The sequence below is a fragment of the Pyxicephalus adspersus genome, chromosome 9, assembly GCF_032062135.1.
Source record: "Pyxicephalus adspersus chromosome 9, UCB_Pads_2.0, whole genome shotgun sequence".
Lineage (NCBI taxonomy): Eukaryota > Metazoa > Chordata > Amphibia > Anura > Pyxicephalidae > Pyxicephalus > Pyxicephalus adspersus.
This window is the reverse complement of record NC_092866.1, coordinates 59,198,404-59,210,562: the sequence shown is the minus strand read 5'-3', so window position 1 is coordinate 59,210,562 and position 12,159 is coordinate 59,198,404. Positions and strand designations below refer to the sequence as shown.

Below are 12,159 nucleotides of genomic sequence, written 5' to 3'. Positions count from 1 at the left end.
AATGCTAGACTTACTAAATTATAATAGATTTTTTTTTTTTATTTTGAACAATAAATAAATAAAAAGATTTTGTCCAAGATTAGGTGATTTTTTTGATTGTAGGTAGAGTCTGGTGGGCTGAACCTTTGGCTTTCTATGGTTATTTGATAACTAAATATTGAGATCTGTCTTACATAATTTACTCCCTTAGGAGCTCAGTGTGTCCCGCCCATGAGGAAACTCTCAGCCTGCTGATTGGATGGTGAAAGAGGCTCAGCACATTTAAGGGTCATCATCCTGCCCTTTGCCCCTAACAGTATGTTCACGATAAGCAGATTCTGATTTGCTCCTAGAACTAGGTCCTCCCCTTTCCCACTCTTTAAAAGGCATATTAAAATAACCAGCAAATCCTGTTTTATCTTCTTCATCTATTTCCCTGTTATTCTGCCTCATGCTCAGGTCCCTCACCACCGTCTTTATTGCAGACAGCTATTTCTTCCTGATTTTTTGCAGTCACTGCTCCAAATCCTGCATGTGCATGTTATCATTTCTACAAATGCAAGAGATCAGACAAGAGCAGAACCTAAAGTTTAAAAAAAAGCCAGCAAGTGCAAAGTTTGCAGAAAAGTTTATTTTTCTACGCTGATGCACGCTACATGTGCACTGTAAGATGCCAAGATTAGGAACCAGCTTTTGGAAAATGTGAAATCCACAATGACTGCACAGAAGCTAAATGGTCTGCGGCTGCCCAATGGCCAAGTCTAGAAGAACAAAAGGTGGCAGTTCAATCTCCGATCCCCCCACTCCCTTCACAGGACATTACTTAAAGCGGATCTAAACTCAACATGTTTACTTTACACAGAAAAGTAGAAAACCCTTCTAAATAAAATAAAATAAAAATGTTGTTTTATTTTTTTTTGTTTTTCAAGGGCAACATCCTTTTTATTTTATTATTTTTTTTTTAAAGAGAGCAACACCACCCCTTTACAACTTATTGGGAGAGCAGAGCCTTCTCGGATACCTATGTCACGCATCCCGGGAGGCTCTGAGTGCTCTTTCAGCGTATGCCCTAATCTCAGGCATTTGCAGAAAAGGCATCTTTTCCACCAAGAGGAAAGAGCTTCCGATCTCACACATGCGCAGCGAGATCGGCTGTCTTTTTTTTCCACTTCACAGTAGCTACGTTACCCAATCTTGCACCTGCGCAGTGCAAGATCGGGTGATGGAGCAGGAAGACTGCAGGAGAAGGCAGAAGATGGCGGCACCCGGCAACCCCTCTGCATCTGGAGAAAAAGGAATCCCAGGACAAAACCGGAACAGATTGCAAGAAGGGCCAGCGCCATTGAGGGATCAGCAGGATTAAAGGAAAGTGTCATTTGTTTGTTTTAAGTTTAGTTCTACTTTAAGATTCACTTTAAAATAAAACAAAGACGCAGCAAAAAGCTAAAATTTCATTGTACTTTGTGTATTTCTCTCAGGTGAATTAGCTTGTACCCTTTGACTTCATTCTTCCTGATTAAAGACCATTCACTGCTCCTCTTTGCTGGTGCAAGGTGACTGGTCTGGTATCTGCCCCTCTATAGATTTCTGCATGGAGCCTGTAGTATGGGCATCTTTAACAAGTTCTGCACTGTACAGCACAATGATGGGGGCACAACTACTTTTAGGTTTCCAAACCAGCTACTGAAAAATATACCAGTATTTAAAATAAAAAATGGTCAGGAAACAATCTTGGAAAACAAGGTAAAAAAAGTTCTGTTGAATCCAGCAAATGTCTAGAAACAAAACCTTGCACAACCCCTAGGTAATACGGAAAATCAGTTCCTATAGGGAGACCCAAAACCGAAACATAAGAATGTACAAAAAAAAGAAGTTAGAAAATGAATTCCATGACATTTACAAACGAAGATCGGCACACCAACCCTTCCTGTTTACAGTCAAACCTACGCCTTCCTTTCATTGCAGCCCATGAAGCTTTCATACCAAAATAAAACAGACGTACAGCTGTACTCACAGCGGGAACGAAATTGTATGTCCTTGGCAGACGCCAGCACCTCACCAATTCCTGCCACGGAGAAACATTGGCTCACATTTACGCAGAGACATACGCAATGTGCGGAGGAGATGTACACAAACAGCTTTGTCTGGTTAACTCGTGGGGCACCGAGCCTGTCTCAATGTATACCAGTGCAAAACACAACCTTTGCATGGGACGGTTGGCTGTGCCCCGAGAGTGACCTCACCGACAAGCAGGATTTCCTCCACTCCGAGGGGTCTCTGTAGTACAGTGCTCGTTGATCGTTTTTGCTTTTTGAAATATTCAAGCTGCAAAACAAGAAATGCTGGCTATGTGACAGGAACCAAGTAGTTGGGGCACAGAGAGGAAATACTAAATATGCTATGTTTTTCTTTCCCGTAGAAGCCTTTTAGTTTAATACACTTGGGAGAAGTTACATTCTTGTTCAAATGTCTCGAATAGAAAGCTTCCCGTAAGAAAGGTTCTCTTGGAATTTCGTCCTAAAACATTTTAGAGCAGAACTTGTGCTGAAATGGAAGGTTTGTTTAGGGTAGCCGGCCACCTCCCCATTTTACTTACTGTATATAAAAGAAATGTAATCAGCAAAAGGTGCAAGGTAGGCTAAACATACCTTACCCCTGGCTTTTAGTATGGCTGGGTAGAAGGTCACCATCTTTCTAGGTTAAGACCTTTGGAATGTAGAGTAAGACAACATCTATGCCAGTACAAGAGATTTTGCAAGGGATCTCTATCTTGAGGTGTGTGCGGGGAAGATATCACCCTAACCTAGTTGCTCCCGGCAGAAAACAGGGGTATAGGAAGTGCAATGAGAAAAGGAGAGGGGTACTTTTTAGGAAGGCAAAAGTGCCTTAAAGCAGAATTAATTGTTAAAATAAAAAAAATACACCTAGCCTGGTACTTTATTGCAGAATGGACAGACAATGAAATAAACTTATCTGTCTGATGACAATTTTTATTATTCACCTGTGCTCGCTTTGGCATGGGTATCACCATCTTCCTTCGCTCTTATTCTAGGTATTGGATCTTTGATCCTCTTGAATGGCCAGGCTACAATGGCGTAACCCCAGAGGGTCCGTGTAGGAGTTCATTCAGTCCTGGTAGCTCGAATGAAACCCCGCATATCCCGGCATCCTGCTTTGTGATGCACATGTGTGTTTGGAAAGAGGATTGCACAGACATTGCCTATTACTTCGTCAATAAAAAGCCTGCCTGCAATTTTGTAATGTGGAACTTTAGTTTCATTTTAAAGTAGATGCTAACCCTAACTGAAAGACACTCTATTGTACAAAGTAGTGTACGTAAACCATTGCAAATTATTTTTTCATAACAAAATGTTATATCTTTGTTACATCTTGATATCCTGCAGACTCTTTGCAATCAGTTCCTGTTCACATTAACTCCAGCAATGTCTGCATTTGTCGGATTAGGTTTTCTAATGATGGACAATAGTGAATGTCACATATGTGCAAAAACTTGTATTTTAGGCAGCTAGGGTAGCAACACAGAGAATATTTTTTGTAATCTGCAGCTTTCGGTATGAAAATTCATGATGGTCCTACTAGGAAGGTTCTAGTTCAGACAACACTCTGTCCACATCTTGTAATTGCTCTCCTTTGCCACCTCGTCCCATGCACTTCCAATGGAAACTACAATCTGCCATGCCAATCAACATTTTCTGATGTTGCCACCATCAAGAAACTCATTCTGAGCAACGAAAAGCAGCCAATGCATCTAGATTGTGCAAAGGGGCTGAATAAGATTAGCATGATCAAAATACAAAAAAATAGTAATGAAAACTATTTTCTGGGGGGGGGGGGGTTGAGGATAAACATGATTTTAGCAAACTAGATGTCACTAAGATAAAAGATTTAGGGATTCTTATTTTTTTTTTTGACTGAACCAAACCCAATACTGAATTATCCATTTCTGCGTTATTGGTAGCTTTGCACCGTGCATCTGAAATACCTAATGGGGAAGAATGTGCTGTGTGCACTTTCAAGGAGAAAATCCTAATAATGCAGACTTTTCCAGGCACCATTCATTATAAATGATGTTTTTGTCACTACAAAAGGTTACATTCGGTCACACATACACTACCCTGTCATCTCTTCCTATCTGCATAAATAAGCTGCAAAGCGCGCTTCCAGGAAACCAACACAAACTGTTCATTCACGAGCGTCATATGTAACGACAATAATACACCCTAAGACGACAAGCTCTTGTTGACAAGGGTGGATTTAAAGAGAAACCAGCTTGTTTTTCACAAGATATATCAGAGTATACATTGTAACCATCACCTGGAAAGAGATGCGACTTGCACACGTTTACTCTTTTGCTGTCCCACATTTGGGTTTGCATATTTAAAGCAGAAATAAATTATAAAAAAACAAAAAAAAAGTCACAAGCAGGCAGCTATTTATTGCAGAAAGTATACGCTATGTGCCTTCTGCAATATAACAAACCTATCTGCCTGTCTGCATTCTTTTAATGAATGTATTTTGGTTTACGCGGCTGGAATACAGAGGAATAAAGGAACTCTTGCGCATGAAAATATTGGAATAAAATTACATTCACAGCTTTGGTGATTACAACAGTTATCATAATTGGGCAGCACGGTGGCTCAGTGGTTAGTGCTCTGGCCTTTGCAGCACTAGATCTCAGTTTCGAATCTCAGTCAGGACATTTGTCAGCCCCATGTTCGTGTGGGCTTCCTCCGGGTACTTTGGTTTCCTCCCACATCCCAAAAACATGCAGTTAGGTTAATTGGCATTCCCCCAAAATTGACCTTAGACTGTATTAAAGACATATGACATAGGGACATTAGATTGTGAGCTAGTGACATGACTATGGTATTTGTAAAACGCTGCATAATATGTTGCCCCTACTGTATATTAATACAACTTTAGTTTGTGTACCCCATTGCTTGCTTTGGGCTTTTTTCAGTATACCTAATCACCTCCTGAAATCTATTCAAAGTCTACAGCAGCCATTGATGGGTAATGTACATAAAGCACATATAGGAAAAACTTTGGTCTTCAACCCAACACGTTCCACCTTAATAGGCTTCCTCAGGGGAGCATGAGAAAACATTTAAAAAAAAAAGTCACTATGTTACAAGATGTCCTCCAGTGCTAAGTAAGTAAACATGCGGCAAAAGTAATCATGTAAATTGTAGCAATAATGATATAAACATACTGCATATCATATATGTAAAGGGCTATATGGAGGGAGTTCAAAAAAAGAGTGAAAGAATAACTGCTCAAATATTGTAAAACAATTAGGCACAAAGGTTTAAGAATGTATATAATATTCCAGAGTATTCTATCATGAATCTATGATATGTGTCATAAGTATATTGGATAAGGGATGTGTTTATTACAGGAAATATGTTACATTAAATAACTTCAGATTCTAATTCCCAGCCTTTCATAGATCTTCTCTAGCCGTCACCTAGATATCAATAAGTAAAATTAGCATCCCTGCCTAAAGGAGGACCTTGCAGAAAATTCAAGATCTGCTCATGCTTTCTAACAGTCCACAAAAAAAGATAGAATATATATATATATATATTATATATATATATATATATATAAAAATAATACACACACAAACACACATATACATACACGACTGTTGTCCACAGGCCATTTGCATAGCTTGGTGCAACACCCGGCTGTCACCGCCTGTCAGTTGACAGCTTAATGTGAAGCCAGATAGAGACACAGAACTAACAGCCAAGGGTAGATAAGTGACTGTCACCTGCGGCAAGGGGTAGAAGGTCTGAACACGAACACCAAAGGAGGTGCAAAACATTTGGGTCTGTTCAGCAGAGTCTGTGTAGTGTCTGGTAAAGGCGCATGGGGAAGCTGATCTGCTACTTTGCAAAAGACATGAAATATAAAAGACATTGAAGTAGGAAAGCCAAGATAGAAAAAGAGAAAGAAGAACATACCAGGACTAAAGAGACTGTGAGAAATTGAGGCTGTAAATTTACCCTTATTTGCTATTACAGCTGCCAGACATGTTATCTCAGTCTTATTGCAAGTGTGCACAAAGCAGCAGAACATCCATTGTCCTTCCTGTGCCAAGGTTAAATTTTTCATGGTTAAAAACGACCCAATCTTATCTGTCCATCTATTATTTATAAAGACAAAAGAAATCACATGAATCAGAAAGAATCAGAGCGCTCTAAATAATCTCATGTTGATCTCTTTGGAGGGAGCAGATCCAAGTCTTTGATGAGAAAGCTGGGCTTCTAAGAAGAAATGGGGAATTAAGGTTAAAAAAAAAAAAAATAAAAGTCACATGAGCATGGCTTTATATAAGGATTGGAGAAAATACGGTGCATGCATTTTCTCCTCACAGCGGCCTCAAAAAATATATTCTATACATTTTTATATAATATTAGAGGATGATAACGGACATGCACTAGGGTGCTTTTATGATCCTCCTCTAAAGAAGAATAGCCACTTGTCCCTGACCCCCTTACCACCCAGGGTATAATGCTCCAGACGGTGAGACTGGGTTACTTGACCCACCTGGCCGAAGCCAAATGGGTCCCTTTCTCTGCGGGCTTGGCCAAAGCCTACCTGCCTGATACTGGGTTCGGAGCTCCTCCGAAGGGAGACTCCCATTAATGGAGAGGACCAAATTAAAGGATCAGGGAGCTCTCCAAAGAACAAGGCTGGGCTGGTAAGGTAACCAGCACCCTACGTTCCAAGTGACATAAAAACACATGAATGAAGGTGGACGAGGACATAAAAAGTAAATAAACAAAAGTGATCAGTGATAACACTGGGCAGATGTCCATTCAGAGATAGCTGCAGGTAACCCTGCAAGGCAAGGTGCAAAAAATGCAAAGGTGTAATCGTGCCTGTGCACAGAAGCACAATCTGCGGTAGTTAGGTCCGTTGAGATCTGGTGCCCTTGAGGAACCACCAGGGGTGGGGGTGAAGACAGTTCCCAAGACCAACTAGCCAGATCGTTGGGTTCTCTGCCCCTACCAATTGGATTTGGGTCTGTCTGGGAGCTCCTTCTCGGGGCTGGTGCCTGGCCTCCCCTGCCCCTTGCCATAGCAGAAGGGTTTAGCCTGGGTCCATCCCATACAAAGCATCACTATCTGGTGTCCAATTCTTTCAGGCAGTACTGAGCCACTGAGTCCCATAGCAAGGGGATTTTATTTTCTGGAGTGCAGTTTTAGGCACAAACACTACCTACAAAATGAAGGATGTACAACTTTCCAGTCCCAGGATAGGTTTGGGGTAAATTATAAGACACTGCGTCAGGAAATAATTAGATTTCCTGTCCTGCCATACGAGACTGTGCTGTGTGTCAAAGCTGTGTAAATCTCAGGACTGTATGGTCAGAAATAAAAATTCCTAAATCAGGCCCAAAGTCTGATTATTCTGTAGTCCAAAAGCACCTCTTTTGGGTTTGATTTGTTGGCCAGCTGATAAGTTCCATAAATGTCCACACAACCTTGGTCTTGTGGAGTGGAGCTCATCGGTCTCATGACGTAAAACTACCCACATCAGTCCATCATCATTCAATATTCTGTGGACCAGCAAAAGCAGAACTACAGATATTTATTCAGAAAGGTAATTTTTTCTTCTCCCTACTGTTTTTAATATTTACATATTTTTATTTGGGTGTTGACTAATAAACTTAAATTACTAATTTGGGTGCCCTGCAACATTTGTGACCGTGCAAGCTAAATAAAACCTGCTTGGACAATAATCCGTATCAGAGTTTAAAGGATTTAAAAATGACTCATTGAGATTAGCCAAATCTAGTCCTCATTATGAGTGTCAAGAACACCCATCGGAGCAGATCATTGAACACAATCTATCCATGGGATAGCGGTTCAATTTCCTGAAGCTCCAACGAAACTTTGTGTTGTTGTAAAATAGGAAGTTCAGTTATAACGGTTGACCACAGATCTGCAAATTCAAAGCATGACAAGCCTAATAAAAGTTACAATGCATCGCAAATAAATTGCAGTGTGGTCAACAGCACTTCCTCACCACACGGGGTTCCTAGCCACAAATGTGGCCCACCAGAGTAAAAGTCTTCAAGCTTTGCATTTCCTACAGGTGCTTGGGTTTCCTCCCACAACCTAAATATACCGTTAAGGTTACTGCTTAACACAGAACTATATTTTACGTTGCTATCAGTGAGCTTTTGCCATAATCACAGAACGTACCGCATACTTTTTGATTATGGCACATACTTACCTTGTTTTATATTTGCCCTGCAGAGATAACAGGTCCAAGAACTTTTCACAATTGCATCCCAAGAAGCTGCCATCTTTGCCACCAAGTCTTCTCAGTCTACTGCACTCCAGCCACTGATGATGCAACTGTTGAGTTCCATTGTTTCCAGCGACCAGTTCTATTTATGGTACCGTTCTATACCGCAAACCACAAGATCCGTGTAATGTAAGCAAAAAAAAACAAAGTTACCAGGGGCAGGGAAAAAAGTTTTGGGCACAAAAGACTTTGCAGGTCTCCTATGCCAAAAACGTCTACCACCTGGTGACATAGTTTTTTGGGGTTTCTTCTCCTTTAACTGCCCTAGAAAGACAACCTGCACAGATGTGATTGTGGTTAGGTCAATGATGGTAAATGAGTGAAGCATAAACCCCTCATACATGACACATGTGATATAATGATATTTTCAATCCTACAATGATGATCCACTAAATAGCAAAAGTGATGCTCTGTGGAACTTGAATAGAACTTACCATCTGCAATTCCCCAACTGATATATGTCTACCTTATGATTAAAGCCTAACTGAACCGTCAACCAAATCAGCTGAATACATTTCAGGTGTATGAGGAAAAAAAAATGTGTAAAGTCTTACTTTTTGCTTAGAATAGAAATTGGCCATAGTGGTCTCTTTGCTGAGGTCTAACACGCCTCTGCAACGCCCGATCTAGGGCTCTAAAATCAGCAAGCAGAATGAGATTTTCTGATTGGAAGGCTTTAGCTCTAACTCCGGACACTTTGGGCTCCATTTATAAAACAGGGAATCTGACACTCTTCCAAGCATTCTCTGGTGGGAATTTTCAAGGTCCAAGTTATTCAGTGGCAGTAATTGATTCCCACCAGGTAATATCAGATTCCCGTTTTTTTAAATTGAGTCCTTTGTCTGACTATATACAGACCTGTTCAAATCTGTACTGGAAAAATAAAAATAAAAGATTTCAGGAGAGAGAATGCATGACTTACCTAAACACAAGCTTACATGTGTTCAAGCCTTAAAACCGATTCCTAAAAAGCCAAAATAATGTCACAGTCATTGTCGTAACCTTGCCAAATAGCTGCAGGGAACTCATAACTGCGATGGTCATGCATCCACCGCTACAAGCAAAAGGTATTTTGGGACTTTCATAAACAAGCAATATATATTGCAGGTCAGGAACTCCGATGAATAGCTTTAATAGAGCAGAACCACTTACAAGTGAAGCAGTGTCAGGGAATAAGGGTTTATTCAGAACACAGTGGCTTAATGGTTAGCACTCAGGCCTTTGCAGCGCTAGGTCCCAGATTCAAATCTCGGCCAGGACACTATCTGCATAAAGTTTGCAGGTTCTCCCAGTGTTTGCGTGGGGGTACTCCATTTTCCTCCCACATTTCAAAAACATGACATTAGGATAATTTTTGGGGAGAAGTCAATTAACCTTAGACTGTATTAACATAGGACTATGGTGCGGTCATTAGATTGTGAGCCTCTTTGAGGAACAGTTAGTGACATGACTATGGACTTTGTACAGTGCTGTGTTATACATTAGTGCTATATAAATACGGTGTAATAATAATAATAATAATCATAACTAAGCAGTGGCACTCAAAAAGTTAAAGACACCTCAATGTAGTATTAAACGTTGTACTTTGTTTTGTTTACAGAATTCAGATATGCAAAGGGCACATTGCCCCATAACAACTACTAAATCTAAGCTGCAATATGTTGCATTTTTGCCTTGGGTTTGGATAGACTTTTTCTGTGCATAGTTGTTCCAGCTAAGCTGATCACATTATTAAATTTATTGGATCGGCATGACAGCTAAGTGACCGCTCCTAAGAGAAAGGTCTGCAATGGCAGGTATCATACGTCCCTAGTACAGGTCTCCATTTATTTCCTCTTTGGATTTAGTTTGAGCCCCTGAAGCGATGAGATGTTCCTGGCCTCTGACCTTCCCCAAGCAGCCAGACAGCTGTGGGAACAACATGTCATTGTATCCTGCGGAATTCACTACATAGCAATGCTGTGCTTGTAAATATTTACCTAGTACGGCATGGTGACTGCTTGCTCAATATCGCTCCTCTGTAGGCGCTCATCAGATCTCTGCGGGGCTGTCACTGCACTTCACCTACTATACAAAGAAGCATTTATAGATTCTAAAAATATAAAAAAAAGACGCCCATAGAGAGTCACTCCACCCAGAAACCATATTGTAGATCAGTGTTTCTCAAACACGGTTCCTCCGGGGTTTGAGCAATGGGCAACTTGTGGTTTTCAGCCAAATATTCCCAATAGCCAGCAATGTGAGAGGCATTCTTCCCACTGATCACCACAATAAGGTACTGTGAGCTGCAGATATAGTAAATATATCAGGGGTTCCCTGAAAAACTGAAAGTTATTTCAAGGGTGCCCCCATGTTACAATAGTTGAGAAGATCTTGTCTGGTGGGCTGAGTAATCTCTAAATTACAGAATTGCAACTGGAAAACCACAATTCTAAAATTCCCAGAGCCAGGAGTGTCAAATATCCCCAACAACCATTGTGGGGTATCAGATTTTAAAGATCCACCAGGGATGGTGGGAACACCTTGTAATGGCAGAAGGTTCTACTATTATAATAGCGGGTTTGATAACTCGGCAAACTCAGGAGTCACCAAAGAGGAAGACCTATGTTATTAAGAAGTCCAGCATAAACTCGCCTTTTACTCCCCTGCCTGACTGTCTCAGTCTTGACCCTGTTACTTCATGGATTTCAGTTCTTTCATGTCATGGAGGCTCAGAAATTTTATAGCATTGACTAGAGGAAGTCAGGGGGAACAAGGGCCCTCTATGTAATGAAAAATATAAGTAAATGCAAAAATTCAGCTTTACATGAGTATGTAATGCCCTTGCAATGGACCCCTTTACATGTAGTCCCTTTTGGTCTTCTAAATTACCCTTATGCTCTACCCCAAGCAATTCTCCACCCATGATGGGTGGGAGAGGGGCAGCGTTCAGTGCAGGAATACTTTAAGGGCCACCAAAACTAATTTTCATCCATAAATTGGCCACATGCCATGTTACTGCTTTAGAGATATAGATGTGATGTAGGCGGTTTCTCTAATCAATAGCGTTATTCCATAGTGCGCAGCCTCTGTATTATGCATTAAAATTTAAACCTTGGCCTTTAAATGCGGCTGCTTAATATTCACACAAAGATTCCCTGGCAAAACAGGCCGTCAATTACTGGCGATGTAATAAGATCATGAAAACAAGCTGCATGTGAAGTTCCAACGTACGTAACGCGGATCTCAGGAGCAATGTGCGCGAACAAACTGCAAATGATTAATGGAACAACGAGCTCTATCGTTCATTTATACCGCATTGTTCTCTCCCAACGCAATTTTAAAGCCAAACACGTGGATTTAGATTTATCCAACGTCTTTTAACGCCAAGGAACCCAGAGTCTGCTTCTGAATCTAAACAAAACCTACCCGTCAGGACATGGAGATCAGTGCTCATTAATAAGTCTGTAATCTGTGTGTGTCAGTGTCCTCGCATTGCTTTCTCTGGTCCTGACTTTACCAACTCTGCGCTGGAAATGGACTTTTATTAGTCCCACGATCTCACTCCCACCACCGGTATTTGTGTGAAATCCCCAGAGTACTGCCTTCCTGATAGCCAGGCCTAATACTATTACTGTCCTTTGGATCTTGCCTGTTCTAGGATTCCGAATTCCCCTACTTCTAATTCTTTATTTTCCAGAAGCACTAGGTATTCATGGCCTATCCTCCAGTTTCTGTCCCTCCAAGCACATGGCAGGCCTCCCCCACCTGCCCTTCACAGAGCGGCCCCACCTCCCCGGAGCCTGCCCTTCACAGAGCGTCCCCACCTCCCCGGAGCCTGCCCTTCACAGAGCG

At 41.1% G+C, this 12,159-nt stretch overlaps 1 protein-coding gene across 2 annotated transcripts in view; it reads right to left on the bottom strand.

Annotated features, from left to right (window-relative positions):
* The window catches only part of TP53I11 (tumor protein p53 inducible protein 11), a 54,807-nt gene that overhangs the window by 31,949 nt on the left and 10,699 nt on the right, over nt 1–12,159 (bottom strand). Inside the window, exon 1 of one of the 2 annotated variants that reach the window (XM_072422159.1) lies at nt 1,994–2,189. The exons of the other annotated variant lie outside the window; for it this stretch is intronic. The gene's annotated coding sequence lies outside the window, so the exon portion shown is untranslated. Of the gene's footprint in view, nt 1–1,993; nt 2,190–12,159 lie in introns of those variants that run through there. 2 annotated transcript variants of the gene reach the window in all.